This window comes from Hyaena hyaena, unplaced genomic scaffold (genome assembly GCF_003009895.1).
Source record: "Hyaena hyaena isolate Hyena2069 unplaced genomic scaffold, ASM300989v1 scaffold_152, whole genome shotgun sequence".
In the NCBI taxonomy this organism is placed as follows: domain Eukaryota; kingdom Metazoa; phylum Chordata; class Mammalia; order Carnivora; family Hyaenidae; genus Hyaena; species Hyaena hyaena.
The window spans coordinates 1,573,921-1,588,805 of record NW_024080784.1 but is presented as its reverse complement, the minus strand read 5'-3'; the positions used below and the strand labels follow the sequence as shown (position 1 = coordinate 1,588,805).

General features: G+C 38.6%; 1 long non-coding RNA gene across 1 annotated transcript in view; it reads left to right on the top strand.

Annotated features, from left to right (window-relative positions):
- Nucleotides 1-13,398, top strand: part of LOC120236342 — a 32,178-nt gene extending 18,780 nt beyond the window's left edge. The window contains exon 3 of the long non-coding RNA XR_005529639.1: nucleotides 13,151-13,398. This is a non-coding gene — a long non-coding RNA (uncharacterized LOC120236342). The remainder of the gene's footprint in view (nucleotides 1-13,150) is intronic.
- The last annotated feature ends 1,487 nt before the right edge of the window (nucleotides 13,399-14,885 follow it).

Here is a 14,885-nt window from a genome sequence, read left to right as displayed (position 1 = left end):
AGGCTGGGGCAGAATAGGCATCAGTCTGGGAGTAGGATCAGCGGCGTGCCAGCTATTTCAGTTCCTTACAGATCATCGTGTGTGCGGATAACGGAGGTCTCCTGACTTAAACCATAAGACATTGGTCCTGTGGATGTTTTCTCATCTCCTGACTTGACTCTTCTTCCTTTATGCCTGCCTTCTTTCCACAGTCTTATCCTTTTACCTCCTTTCCTCCCGGATTTTCACAAAAGACTGCTATTTTTTTTTGTCTGGAATGCCATGTCTCCACACAGAAAAAGTGAAGGCCTAGTTCACTTGATTTCTTCTTGTGTCTTAAAATTTCATAGCCTCAGGTGTGCATTTGAGGTCTGTAGCTTTAGTCCTTGCCTGGTTTTTGCTCTCTTTGTAGTTGCAATCAAATTTTAATAGAACTAAATCATACCCCAGTATTTTTTCTTTTTTACAGTTCAGTGGTTTTTAGCATATTCACAAAGTTGTGCAACCATCACCATAATGTTTTTCATCACCCATAAGAAACCACACATCCATTAGCTGTCACTCGGTATTTCCCTTACTCTTCTCCTAGCCCTAATTAACCACTATTTTATTTTCTGTCTCTGTAGTCTTGCATTTCTACTCTTGGTAGAGAGGATGGGTGCAGATGAGGAGAAAGGTGAGCTCTGGTTCAGAAGTGAGCTTTTGCTTCTGATCCCTGCTAATCTGCAATCCCCCAAAATTGAAGTTAAATAAAACTCCTTGCTTCTTTGAAGATGTTCTTCCGAAGATTTCCATCTGATCTCCAAAAGATAATTATACATAATATCTGTAAACATAAATATATTCCTAAATATAATCTTATTTCTTGTGAATGAGTGATCCTAACACACACACACTCACCTGCCCCTAATTTATACTTCAAAGCCTTCTTCTCTGAGCAGACAATGAAGGGCTTCATGCCTCAAACACTGTCCCCTAATTTCTTGATTCCTAGGTTTTCCAAATCAGGCTGCCATGCTTATATCTTACTGATTTTAGATATCTCACAATACTAACTAACAGTAAAAAGTAGGAGTCAGTAGAATGAACCATGGGGACTGACTTGGGGTAAACACCCCTCTCTGCTGTGTATACAATTAGAATTGACTAGGGAGAGACAAAGAGGGGGGCAGGACAGTATAAGAAGGCTCTTTAGCAGTTATCTTTTCCAGCTAGAGGATCTTGGCCTACCTAGCATCTCCACCCCTCCAGAGGGGTCTTTTGTGATGTCTGAGCTCCCCTTAGCCACCATTGGCTGGTGAGTGCCATGCTGATCAAACAGAGCAGAAGGGGTGTGACTCCCCATTGTTCTGGGAGAGATATAGATACAGAGGCCAGATTCCTGGGGTTAGATGACTGAGAGGCTGCAACATGGCAAAAGTGGTGAAGAAATCATGGAAGCCACAAACCACAAGCACCAAGCGATGGAAGAAGAGGAAGACTACCTCTCAACCCAGATCAAGAGGCAATAGCAAGGTCAGATGACCCTACTCCAACTTTTCTTCTTCTCCATTTATGTTCCCCCGGCCCCATCAGCCCAGTCCCCTCCACAGATAATCCTGCCTCCGCCTAGTACAAACCTCCACTTTCCACCCAGTCCCTATTTCCCTTCTGCCGACCCAGTGTCCTCTGGGCTCACCTTGTTGCCTTACCAGGTGCTAAAGATATACAAGAAGACAAAAAGATCACTTCACACGAATTCAAGAAAAAAGTACTCTCCTAAATTTATAACTACTTCGAGAATAAAGAAGAGAGCAAGGAGGAGCAATTAGTTTCACCCATAGACTGAGCCAAAAGCAGCCAGGCCAGACCCAATGGATTCTATAGAGCTACACCACTCCAAGACAAGACCTGTGCAAACACTACCTACAGAGCAAGCTTCAGAGACCTCAGATATTCTGCATCTAGAGTCCTGGCTGTGGAGAAATGGCCAACTGCATAGAGACTGACACAGATCTAATATGAAACATGGAACATAAATGGAGGCTATTGAAATAAAATCAATACGGTGTAAGAAGCCCCTCCAAAAAATAAAATCAGACACTGTATAGAAATGTATCATGTTGCATTACTGCTTAAGATTGTTCCTCAGAATAAGAGAGTGAAATGACAGAGAGGTTTAGCATCTTTGCTGTAAACCAAGCCCCTGGACCCCTGATGTCTGCCTGAGGAGAAAATGTACATATAGCTTATCAGGGGTGGAAAAATGCTCTTTACACCAGATTCTCTATCTATAGCAGATGAGTTTAACAACTTCCTTAAGTGGTCGTCAACATTCATTTTATATGTGGGTGAAAATCACAGCTCTGATGCCCATGCTCACTCTAATAGGCTTAAAGGCAATGGGGAAGGGAAAGGGGGACAAAGAAAAGGGAAGAAGCAAAGATGTCCCTAGGAGTCTCTGACTTTGTCAGTCATGATGCAGAACTGAACTGCTCAGGTCACTTGGGAATAATTTAGTGGGAAGTTAAAGATCCCTGAGTGACATTGGCTCCCTCATCCTCTGTTGACCTGGTGAGTTGTAACAAAGGACAGCAGCACCAGGCCCAGCCACCAGGAGAGGGTACTCATGTGGCCACATCAAGCAGAGGCCTCACCAGATACTCATCTCTGGAATGATTCTGCCCACCTTCCCCAGTCTCATCCTGCCTATAAGTCATTCATCCCTGTTGAAGCCCAGAATGGAGCTCTCACTCAGTGTGCCCTGCAGAGGCAGAAACAGTTGGGATTCAATAATTATAGGTTAGAACAGTGATCCTCAAAAAATGTTGAGTGTCTCCAAGAGAATTTGAACTGTGCACCTTCTTATATAATTTTAAGTTGACATCTAAAAAGAATTAAGTTATCAGGAGTTTAAATATTTACTAAGGATGTGATTTCTAATTTATTATAAATATTGATATTTAAAATAAAACTGTTACTTAGTCATTTTTTTAAAAATGCAGTCTCTTCAGATAAATTTTACCCCTCTCTGCTTTGGATTTATATGTGGGAGGCACCACCAGACAGGGTTATTATGTGGCCTGTATTTTTCTCAGGAAACTTTGAATCTTCTTAAGTATTTAAACAAGCATATGGTGAGAGCATTCTTCGCCATGCCATATGAATGGGATGATTTTTTTCTGTAGATTCTTAAAGACTACTATTATCTGATACTGACCTGAACTATAATGACAAGTGGCAGTCTGACCCCTCTGCACTCTGTGCTTGCAAGGTATGTCAGCTACAAGCTGTATCCCAGCAGTAAACCAAATAAACTAATTGTATGGAGTTTAAAAATCAGATGTCCAGTGTTGAATAGCATCTTTTGTGAACAGAAATGTTTTGACCATATTATGCTAGTGAAAAATAGAACAGGTATTATTTATATAGATTAGCTGAATATTTTTTATTTATTTATTTTGAGAGAGCGAGTGTGCACGAGAGGGGCAGAGAGAGGGAGAGAGAATCCCAAGCAGGCTGCACACTGACAGCGTGGAGCCCAGTGTGGGTCTCCAACTCACAAACCGTGAGATCATGACCTGAGCCGAAATCCAAGAGTTGGATGCTTAACCAGACTGAGCCACCCAGGTGCCTCTTGATTAGCTGAAATTTAGATTTATCCACCAGCATGCACAGTAATAACATAATGGCAACATAAAATTACTGGTAGGAAGATATCAAAACAAGATTAATGAAGCCAAATTAGCAAACAGGGGCCCAAACAAGAAACTAAGACTCAGAGTATCCCAACTTTTTATTTTTAACATGACCCACCATGTTAACACTCTTCACCTGTATTTCACCAGTATTTAAATATGTTACAAATACCATATTTGCCTTATCACTAATCTGTTTTGGTCTTCAGTAGGCCCAACGGACACCAGTCCTATCTGGGACTTTGTTTGATCTTGTTAACAGCTTCATCAGAATGTTCTGATAGGACTTTGCCCTGTGAAAGCCTATAGCGTATTATTCTCCCATCACCAGAGCTGCTGGTGTGGTATCCTCAAAGATAGTGCAGACCTGAGGGTGTTAACCTGCTTTTACAACTTGGATCTGGGCCCTTTCATGTTATACTCAAGAGAACTCAGCATTAACTGAATTGATCATTAACTTTTGTCAGGTGTATTGGGAGGTACTGTGGAACTGGCATAAGGGAAGGGAAGAATTAGGGCTCCTTGGAGGAGTTATATCCATTTATAATAAACTGATGATGTAATAAGTAAAATGTTTCTGAGTGTGAACCACACTAGCAAATTAATTGAACCCAGTGAGGAGGCTGTGGGAACTTGTTCTGTACAGCGGGTGAGAAACACAGGTAACAAGCTGGACTTGAGATTGGATCCGAAGAAGGGGTGGGGTGGTGAGGAGGGCAGTGTTGCCACTCAGAATCTTTAACTGGGATGTGATGCTATGCCAGGTAGATAGTGTCAGAATTAGGTTGAATTGTAGAACACCCAGCTGGGGTCTGAGAACTGTTCAGCATGGGGAAGAACACACACACTGTAATTGATGTTGGGATCGTATTAAACACAGGGTTCAGGTGCCAAACATACAGAAGGAACTAGAACACTTAAAGGTGATTATTGTTAGATTCTCTGCATTTCTAAGTTAAAAAACAAATTATCATAAGGCTAGTAGAACAGCTTTAAAGTCAAAGAACATGGTGCAGACTTTGTGGTTTCATCCCCCCCTCCCCCACCTTCTACATAAGGGGTAAAGAGTGTAGTAAACTAGAGAATATTTGTCTACATGCTTTGCCCAACAAGATTTCCAAAAAGCAGAAGATACTTCCGAGAAATAACTATTTCCCCTGGAAATAACAGAAAGAATAATTAACTGTTGAGGACCACTGTAGAGAGAATCATGGTGGGGATTCCTGGTGAACCCCCCCACCCCTGCATAGGTCAGAAAAGCTGCTCACCACACTGCCTCCCTGCCCTTACACAGAAGCTCACACTTAACTATCAGAGCTCTTTTCTGTTCTCACTATCATGCATCCCAAAGAAAGCCACCAAGTATAACATATTTTCTTAGAAATGTTCCTCATACTTGATCAAATGATTTTTACTTTTTTAAATTAAAGTGTCATTGACATGACAATATGTAAGTTTCAGATGTATATCTTAGTGATTTGATATTTTTGTACATTACAGAATGATCCCCATGATACATCTAATTACCATCTGTCGCCATACAAAGTTATTACAGTACTTTTGACTATATTTCCTATGCTATACACTATACCCCCATGACTTACTTATTTTATAACTGAAAGTTTGTATCTCTTAATCCCTTCACCTATTTTCTTGGCTCTCCCGCCACTGTCTCCCCACTTTGGTAACCAGCAGTATGTTTCCTGTATCTGAGTCTGTTTCTGTTTTTGTTCATTTTGTTTTGTTTTTTAGATTCCACATATAAGCCAAACCATAGGATTCATCCTACTCTGACTTATTTCCCTTAGTGATTTTTACTTTTCAATGCAATCCATCAAATACTTTTTCTACTTTCTAAATTATTTCTGTATAAGTACAGAATTGAATTTCATTGTTTTAATAATTATATATGCAAAATTCCAAATTATAGGTACCTCCATTCATCAATTTCTAAAAGCTTTTTCGTTTGTTTTTACAATATTTAGTTTCTAACTTTCATTGCTCTGGTTTTTGTTTTGTTTTGTGTTCTTAATCCTATTATTTAACTTTCTGTTTAGCCTAAACCTCAGGGTTGGAAACCACCATTTCTTTACATATTTGTAGGTAATTGTTCATCCTCCCTGAATGTCTTGCATTTGACTGAACATGCCTAGTTATTTTAACAATTTCTCATAGGTCTAATTTTATAAACCTTTAATCAGTTGCTGTTCTTCTTTGGACATGCTCCAAGTTTTTTCTCTTTATACAGCATGACATGAAAATTAAATATGGTTTGTTCCAACTGAAGTCTGCCCAATGCCAAATAAAGCAAAAATAATTGCTTCTTTTTTTTCACATGTATGCTTTAATGAAATTCTATAAAGCATTTGTCTCCTATTTCAACAGAGAGAAGACTCATCCAATTTAACACTAACCATAATTGTTGGATCTCACTTGGCTTTGTTTCATCTGTGGCTGTCTTAGCTGGTATTTCTACATGTTTGTTACAAGTCACTGGCATATTAAAAGTTAATTGTTAAGTCTATAAAATGATTTCTTCCACATATTTTTACTTCAAAGATTGTTCCATAAATAGTTGGTATAAATGTGAATTTAATGGTAAGGGTATCAAGAACTAAGACTTAAATGAATCTGAGTGTTTTTTTGTTTATTTGCAACCTCAGTGAGATAACACATTGTGAGTCATGTTTTGATATAAAATGATCAAAAGAATTTCCCCATAATAAGGCACCACAGTTCTGAATTATTTATGTTTACATGTATGTACACACACACACACACACACGTTGATGAGTGGCTTAAATATCACTTTCTCACATATGTCCCAATATGATCTCCTGAGAGAGAAGGGTAGAAGTACAGCTGACATACAGGGAATTTGCAGAATCCACAACCTACCTTTGTGGCCATTTTGAATTATTTTCATGATTGTGAGTTCACTTTTCAAATTTTTTCCCATGACTGGAAAGAAGAGGAGATTGCAAATGATTGCATCAACATTTATACTACCCAAAAATAAAATGTCTATGGGCATTATTATTAATTGATACCTAACAGTTATGATGGCCAAATGAGAGCTCTCAAAGTAGTATAAAAATACTCCTTACATTAGTAATAAGGGCAGGAGGAATCTACCAATTTTACGTTTTTATTTTAGTAATAAAATAAGGTTAATTTAGGTGGTCTTCAATAGTGTGAACTTGTTTTATTAATGTTAATATAGAGTAGAGTTTAGGGGAGAATCATGACAGTTTAAAAAAGACACAAGCTGTACCTTGTTGACCCTTACTTGACCAATTTTATTACTGTATTCATGATATTATTAGATGAACATTTAACAAACCATTTTGTAATGCAGTTTTTTTCATTTATATGCAAAATTGCTCTTTTTTTTTTTGCATATGTCATTTTTGGAAATCTGAATGCATCCATGAAGTATGTCACATAGATAAATATCATCCATCTTTTGAGATAATGTGGCATAATGATTAAGAAACAATGCTAAGCACGGTGCCTGGGTGGCTTAGTTGGTTGAGCCTCTGACTTTGGTTCAGGTCATTATCTCATGGTTCATGAGTGTGAGCCCTGCATCGGGCTCTGTGCTGGCAGCTCGGTGCCTGGAGCCTGCTTCATTCAGATTCTATGTCTCCCTCTCCCTCTCTGCCTTTCTCCCTCTTGTGTTTTCTCTCTTTCTCTCAAAAATTAACATTAAGAAAAAAATTTTTTTAAAGAAACAATGCTGCGCTCCTTAATACTTTCAAGGTCTTTGGGACAGTTCAGAAATCACTGAATGTTGATAGAACTTTATAATTTAAATTTCTTTTTTTTAATTTTTTTTTTATTTTGAGAGAGAGAGCATAAGTGGGGGTCAAGCAGAGACAGGGAGAGAGAATCCCAAAGACATCCTGTGCTGTCAGTGAAGAGCTTGACCCAGGTCTTGATCTCATGAAATGTCTGATCATGACCTGAGATGAAATAAAGAATCTGACGCTTAACTGACTGAGCCACTTAGGCGCCCCTATAATTTTAAATTTCTTAGAGACTTAAAATCCAGGCTACTATTGGAATACCACAAGCATCTATGAACACATCATTTTGATTATGAGGTAGCATCTTTCATTCTCTTTCTCTGCTGTCCAAGCCACTGTGGTAATATTTGTAGAGATGTGGTAATGCCTTCTCTTGGTGCCAAAGTCAAATTCATCAGTTCTGTCAAAGTAACTATACCAGTGCCAAGAATTCCTTGCACTCTCAATGACTCAACAAGGTTTTAGTGAAATGGTCCCTTTAGTTTTTCTTCTTTTATCACAGCCCTCTTGGATTGGAACCCTGGCATAACTCTCTAAGAGCAAGGATGAATGGGAGGTTACTATAACAGATACTCAGAAATACCCTTTCCCTCAGACACTAGACCTGTTGCCTGTTTGAAGATAATTCTTCGTGAAGTTTGCATTTCTACATATAAGGTGAATGAAGCACTGACTGCCCTTTGTTCTGGGCTATATCTTCAGGATGTTTGTATAGCAAACAACCTTAGAAGACAGAAATGGTATCACCTGGAGCAAAGAGCAAACGAGCTTTTACTGTCCCTTATAAAAGGTTCAGATTCCGTAGGCTGAAGGTTCCTCTCCTATAATGTAGCCCCCTGCATGTGCAGGGAATTGGGACTCTAAACTAGTGTCCTCCTCCCACACCTCAAATGCTGATATTTGGGATAATGCTATTGCTATAATAAACTCTCCTTTCTCTCTAAATCAAGAGCCTTATATCTTGTACCAATATCCATGTGGCAGGCTAATTTTTTAGTTTGCATTCAGGGTAAAATCTCAGATTGCTTACAGTTCTTGATGTTTTGCTTTAAACCAAATACATGAGCTTTTTTTTTTTTTCCTACTGTTTATTTTTGAGAGAGACAGACAGAGAGAGACAGAGTGCAAGTGGGGGAGGGGCAGAGAGAAAGGGAGACACAGAATCTGAAGCAGGCTCTAGGCTCTGAGCTGTCAGCACAGAGCCCGACATGGGGCTCGAACTCCCAAACTGTGAGATCATGATCTGAGTCGAAGTTGGACGCCCAACTGACAGAGCCACCCACGTGCCCCCAAACGCCTGAGGTTTGAACCCTAAAAGCCTTATTAATCCCTAATGTAAATATATCCTCAGGCAAATTGGCTCCACAGTGCACCAGATAGAACGTCCATGGGTTAATCTTAAGAGTGTACAGAGCTCAGGCTCAATATAGGACCCCTACATAACTCTTCAAGTATAAATTGTTATAAGTCAGGCTCTTCTTTTTATTATGTTCATAATGATATTTCTTCCTTGAAATATACCTCTGCTTTATTCCACCACTTTATATTGCATGTGTTAATGAATCTTTTTTGGAGTATCCCTGCTGTTAGATCTTCTCGCATTGCATTCAACACAACTTGAACTCATAATTAAGGACTAGGCATTAGCTAATGACTAGTAGGTACCATGAACACATTCATTACTTTGTCTGCTTATCCCTATATTCTCAAAGCTAATTTCTTTGGTTCAAAAAAATTAACATATATAAATGGTGACTGAGTTTATTTCCTGACTTCAAATGGAAACTTACGAAGTTCAGACATAAATATAGAATGAAAACACCTATTCAGTAACCCAAAGAGCAGTCTTATCATTAGAATTCTGAAGAACATAAGCCTATAATAGAAGGGGCTTCAGAATATTTAAATTTCTGGAGCAGTGCCTAAAGCAGTTCTCCTGGAGGCCCATTGTACCTCTTTCATATTTCCTCCTTACCCTTTCTCTTAGGAACAACTCATGATCTTCTACAAATTATTGGTCATTTTCCTCCCCACTCTTCTTTTTCCAAGTATTATTTCCACTCTTTCTAACCCCTGAATTATTTCCATTCAAAAATTCAAATGTTGAAGTCCTACCCAATCCCCAGCACCACAGAGTGTGACTGTAGGGGATAGAGCCTTTAGAGAGGTGATTAAGTTGAAATGAAGTCAGTGTGGGCCCTAGTAAAATATGACTGGTATCCTTAGAGGAAATTTGGACAGACACACAGGGAGAACCCAGGTGAACATAAAGACAGCCATCCACAAACCAAGGAGAGGGGCCTTAGAAGAATCCAACCCTGCCAACACCTTGATTTTGGACTTTTGGCCTCCAGAACTGTGAGAAAATAGATTTCTGGTTTTGTAAGCCACCCAGTCTGTGGTACTCTGTATAGCAAAGTAATACACCTACCCCTTCCCATCAGCTATGCACTCAGTCTTGCTGTTTGCACCCTACCCTTCTCTGGGATCTTCGATTTCCTGTGTTCCCATTTCAGTATTCAATTCAGCAGATCCTTTAAATTACAAATTCTTTGAGGGATACAATGAGTCACTCTTCTTGATGATTCCATTTCCAGCAGATTACCCCATCATGCCACTTGAAGCCGTTAGCATTAGCAGGCAGATCTTAACACAGCTCATGTCTGGCAGGAAAGACTGGTTTTCTATCACTGTTTTTAAAAATTAGGAGATCTTTTCCAGAAGTTTCCAGCAACCCTCTCCTGGCATTGAATTGATGAGTATTGGATTGTTTGCCTATTCTTAGAAGGAAGGAATAGATGAATATTTTTGTGTTAGTCCATTTAGAGCCCATCCCCGGAGCTAGGAATTTAGTAGAATCTATAAGTCTCATAGGCTACAAGGGCAAGGGATAGGTTCCTGGACAAAGGATCTGTTAGGAAGGAGGAGGAGGAAAATGGACATTCGGTGGCCAACCAACATTGTCCATTGTACCTGAAATACCATTCTGACAAATTGATAATATTAAAAAATGATGTTTATATAGCACTTACTATTCTAGATGCAATATATGTGTTATAAATAGCCTGTAAGATAGATAACATTAGCGTTCTCTTTTTTTAAATATATATATTTAAGTAATCTCCATACCCAACATGGAGATTGAATTCACAACCCCAAATCGAGAGTAGCATGCATTCCCAACTGAGCCAGCCAGGTGCCCCTGTTGTTCTTTTTTTAACTTCAATTTATGTAAACTGAAACAAAACCAAAAGCAGTTCTCCCATTTCCCCCACCCTCTCACTGCCTCTGGCAACTACCAATCAGTTCTCGATATATGATATATATATATATATATATATATCATACATTATCTATCTATCTATCTATCTGTCTATCTATCTATCTATCTATCTATCTATATTAGATTCCACATATAAAAAAGGTCTTTGATTCATTTTACTTAGTATGTAGTCCTCAAGGTCTATCCATTCATTTTGTCAGAAGTGACAAGATTTCATTCCTTTTCATGGCCAAACAATATTCCTGTGTGTGTGTATGCACATGTGTGTGTATGCATGTGTGTGTGTTGTGTATGCATGCATACGTGTGTGTGTGTTGTGTACACATATACAGTAAAACCTTGGTTTGTGAGCATAATTCAAAGGACTCATACATCAATTTCAAGAACTACCGATTTAGTTGTGATCATGTGATATTCAGTGTCACATACTGCTTATATTGCAAGATATTGCTCATTTATCAAGTTAAAATTTGTGAGAAATGTTTGCTCATCTTGTGGAACACTTACGGAACTAGTTACTTGCAAGTCAAGGTTTTACTGTAGATATAATCACATATTCTTTATTCATTCACTGATTGAAACTTAGGTTGTTTCCATATGTTGTATATTGCAAATGATGCTGCAGTAAACATAGGGGTGCATAGGTTTTTTTAAAATTAATGTTTTTGTTTTCTTTGGGTAAATACCCGGAAGTGGAAATGCTGGATCGTATGATAGTTTCATTGTTAATTTTTTGAGGAAGCTCCATACTGTTTCCCATAGTAGCTGCACCAATTTACACTTCTGCCAATAGTGCACAAGGGTTTCCTTTTTTCCACATTCTTGCCAACACTTGTTATTTCTAGTCTTTTTGATAATAGTCATTCTAACGTGTGAAGTGATATCTCACTGTGGTTCATACTTACATTTCCTTGATGATTACTGATGTTGAACATCTTTTTATGTACCTGTTGACCAGCGTATAGCTTTGGAAAAATGTCTTTTCGGATTATCTGCCCACTTTTAATCAGATTGTTATTTTGATATTGAGTTGGAGGAGTTGTTTATTTATTTTGGATATTGGCCTCTTATGAGATAATCTGATTTGCAGATATGCTCTTCCATTCATTATGTTACCTTTTCATTTTCTTAATAGTTTCCTTTGCTGTGCAGAAGCTTTTTTAGTTTGATGTAGTCTCACTTATTTATTTTTGCTTTTGTTGCTTTTACTTTTGGTATCCTTATTCTACAAATTATGAAACTGAGAGCGCTCAAATGACTTGCACAGATATTGCACAAAGATTAATTACTGGCAGATAATGACAGTAATTTTATTAGCACAGTCCATTTATTTGGAGATAGTGGAATGTGAACCTCACAGTCAGTCCTTTTTTGATTTTGTTGCTTGTTGTATAAGAGTTTCCTAAAAGTAGTAAGTTATAATTTAAAAAATAATTCAGGTAATTATTCAGAATATGAAATGTAACAATAGCCAAAAGGTGGAAATAGGATAAGTCCCCAGTCATAATTAATGTATAAATAAAATGTGGTAAATCTATGCAATGCAATATTACTGGCCTTAAATGAAAGTGAAGTCCTAATACATGCTACAATATGGATAAATCTTGGAAACTTTATACTAAATGAAACAAAGGACTCAAAGGGACACATATTGTGTATATTGTGTGATATCATTTATTTACTTTTTAAATGTTTATTTATTTTTGAGAGAGAGAGAAAGAGAGAACAAGTGGTAGAGGGGCAACCCAAAGCAGGCTCTAGGCTCTGAGGTGTCAACACAGAGCCCAATGCGGGGATCTATTTGCGAATGGCAAGATCATGACCTGAGCTGAAGTCAGACACTTAAGCAACTGAGTGACCCAGGCACCCCTGTGTGATATCATTCATATGAGGTGACTAGATTAGTCAGTTTCACACAGATGAAAATAGAATGGTAGTTATCAGGGGCTCTAGGGAAAGGGTAATAGGCAGTTATTGTTTAATAGGTAAAGAGTTTTTAGTTCAGGTGATGAAAATGGGAGATGGATGTAGTGACGGCTGCACAATAGTGTGAATGTACTTAATGTCACTGAACTGTACACTTAAAAATAATTAAAATGGTCAATTTTATGTAATGGATATTTTACCACAGTATAAAAAAAAAGTATGTAATGTGGGAGACTATTATGATCTCTGAGTATCCATTCTTCTGATACCCTCTACACTGTACACTGGATGATGAGTGAGCACATGGCTGTCTAGCCAGGGACATTTCCCAGCTTCCCTTACAGCTCAATGTGGCCATGTCAACTAGGTTTTGACTGATAAATATGAATAGAAATGATAGGTGTAGTTTCTGCTTCAGTGTCCTAAAAATGAAATGCTCACTCTTAACACATTATTTTTCCTCACTCATGGGCTAGATTGCAGACATAGTACTGGTGAGCTACCTCAGCCTTTGTGGATGAAGACAACTGAAGGGCCCCTGGCTAGCTCAGTCAGAAGAGCATGTGACTTGATCTCAGGTCTGCAAGTCCAATCCCCACACTGGACCTAGAGCTTACCCAAAGAAGAAAGGACAACTGAAGCAGTTGCTTTTTACTCTGGTGTTAATTAGAATCCATACACTGAGGCTAATAGAGACACATTGTCAACTGGGTCCTTGGATGAATTTATGGAGCAGTCTGTCTTCCTTTGCAACACTGTAGAAGAATGAGAAATAAACATCTGATTTAAAACAATGTATTTTGGGCTCATTGGTATAACACCTTACCTAGACATTAACTAATACCACTAAAAGTAAATTTGCTCTTAGGTGTCAATCACTGTATTTAGCTCCTTGTATGGATTACTGATTTAATCCTTACCACAGCCCTGTGATCTAGACAGTATTATTATCCCCATTCTGTGAATAAGGAAATTGAGGCATAGAGTGGGGTTAAGTAATTTTTGACCAAGATAAAGCAGCTAGTGAATGGCAGAACCAGGAATTAATCACAGGCAGTTGCCTTTAGAACTCTCTTTTTTAAAAAATGCTTATTGGGTGTGACTCAGTCGGTTAAGCATCCGACTTCTACCCAGGTCATGATCTCGCAGTTCATAGGTTGGAGCCCTGTGTCAGACTCTGTGCTGACAGCTCAAAGCCTGAATGGAGCCTGCTTTTAAAAAGGGTTTTTTATGTTTATTTTGAGAGAGTGAGAGAAAGCATGAGCACCAGCTCTCTGTCTCAAAAACATTTAAAAAGGTTTTTTTTTTTTAATGTTTATTTATTTATTTTGAGAGAGAGAGAGAAAGCACAAGCACCAGCGGGGGAGGAGCAGAGAGGAGAGAGAGGAAATCCCAGGCAGGCTCCACACTATCAGTGCATAGCCCCACATAGGGCTCGAACCACGGGGCCCAAACTCACAAACCGTGAGATCGTGACCTGAGTCCAAACCACAAGTCCAGTGCTTAACCACCTGAGCTACACAGGCACCCCTAGAAGCTGTCTTCTATCAATTTAATTATATCCTGTGAGAGAATTTGAGATGCTTGGAGTGGCTGAAAACAGGGAATTCCTGTTCTACCAATCAATAGTTTTCTGTTTGTTCAGTTTCATGCCCACTACCTGCATAGGAAAAATGAATTCCCTGAATTGTTGATTATTTTATTTGTATTTTGCATTATAGAATCTTAATTCAGGAGAGACGTTTTAGGCTTTCTAGGCATTAGACTTTTATGCATAGTAAAATTTCCAAAATATCTTTGGAGGCTATCTTGGAGTGGTTTTTCTTAAATGTTTTATTGATTTCATTTTGAGAGAGAGAGAGAGTACATATACAAGTGGGGCAGGCGCAGACAGAGAGAAGGAGACAGAGTCTGAAGCAGGCTCAAGGCTCCAAGCTGTCAGCACGGAGCCTGATGTGGGATTCAAACTCACAGACCATGACATCATGACCTGAGCCAGAGTCAGACACTTAACGGACTGAGCCACCCAGGCGCCTCAGCTTGGAGTGTTTTACTTTTACTTTTGCCAAGGTAAATACCATGGGAAAAGGAAAAAACTGTCATTCACCACCCTATTCACAAAAGGACATCTTAACACGAAATTAAATAGAAAAGTCACGACAGAAAAAAAAAAGACATTTAATTTAACTAGATAAATTTACCATTATGAAA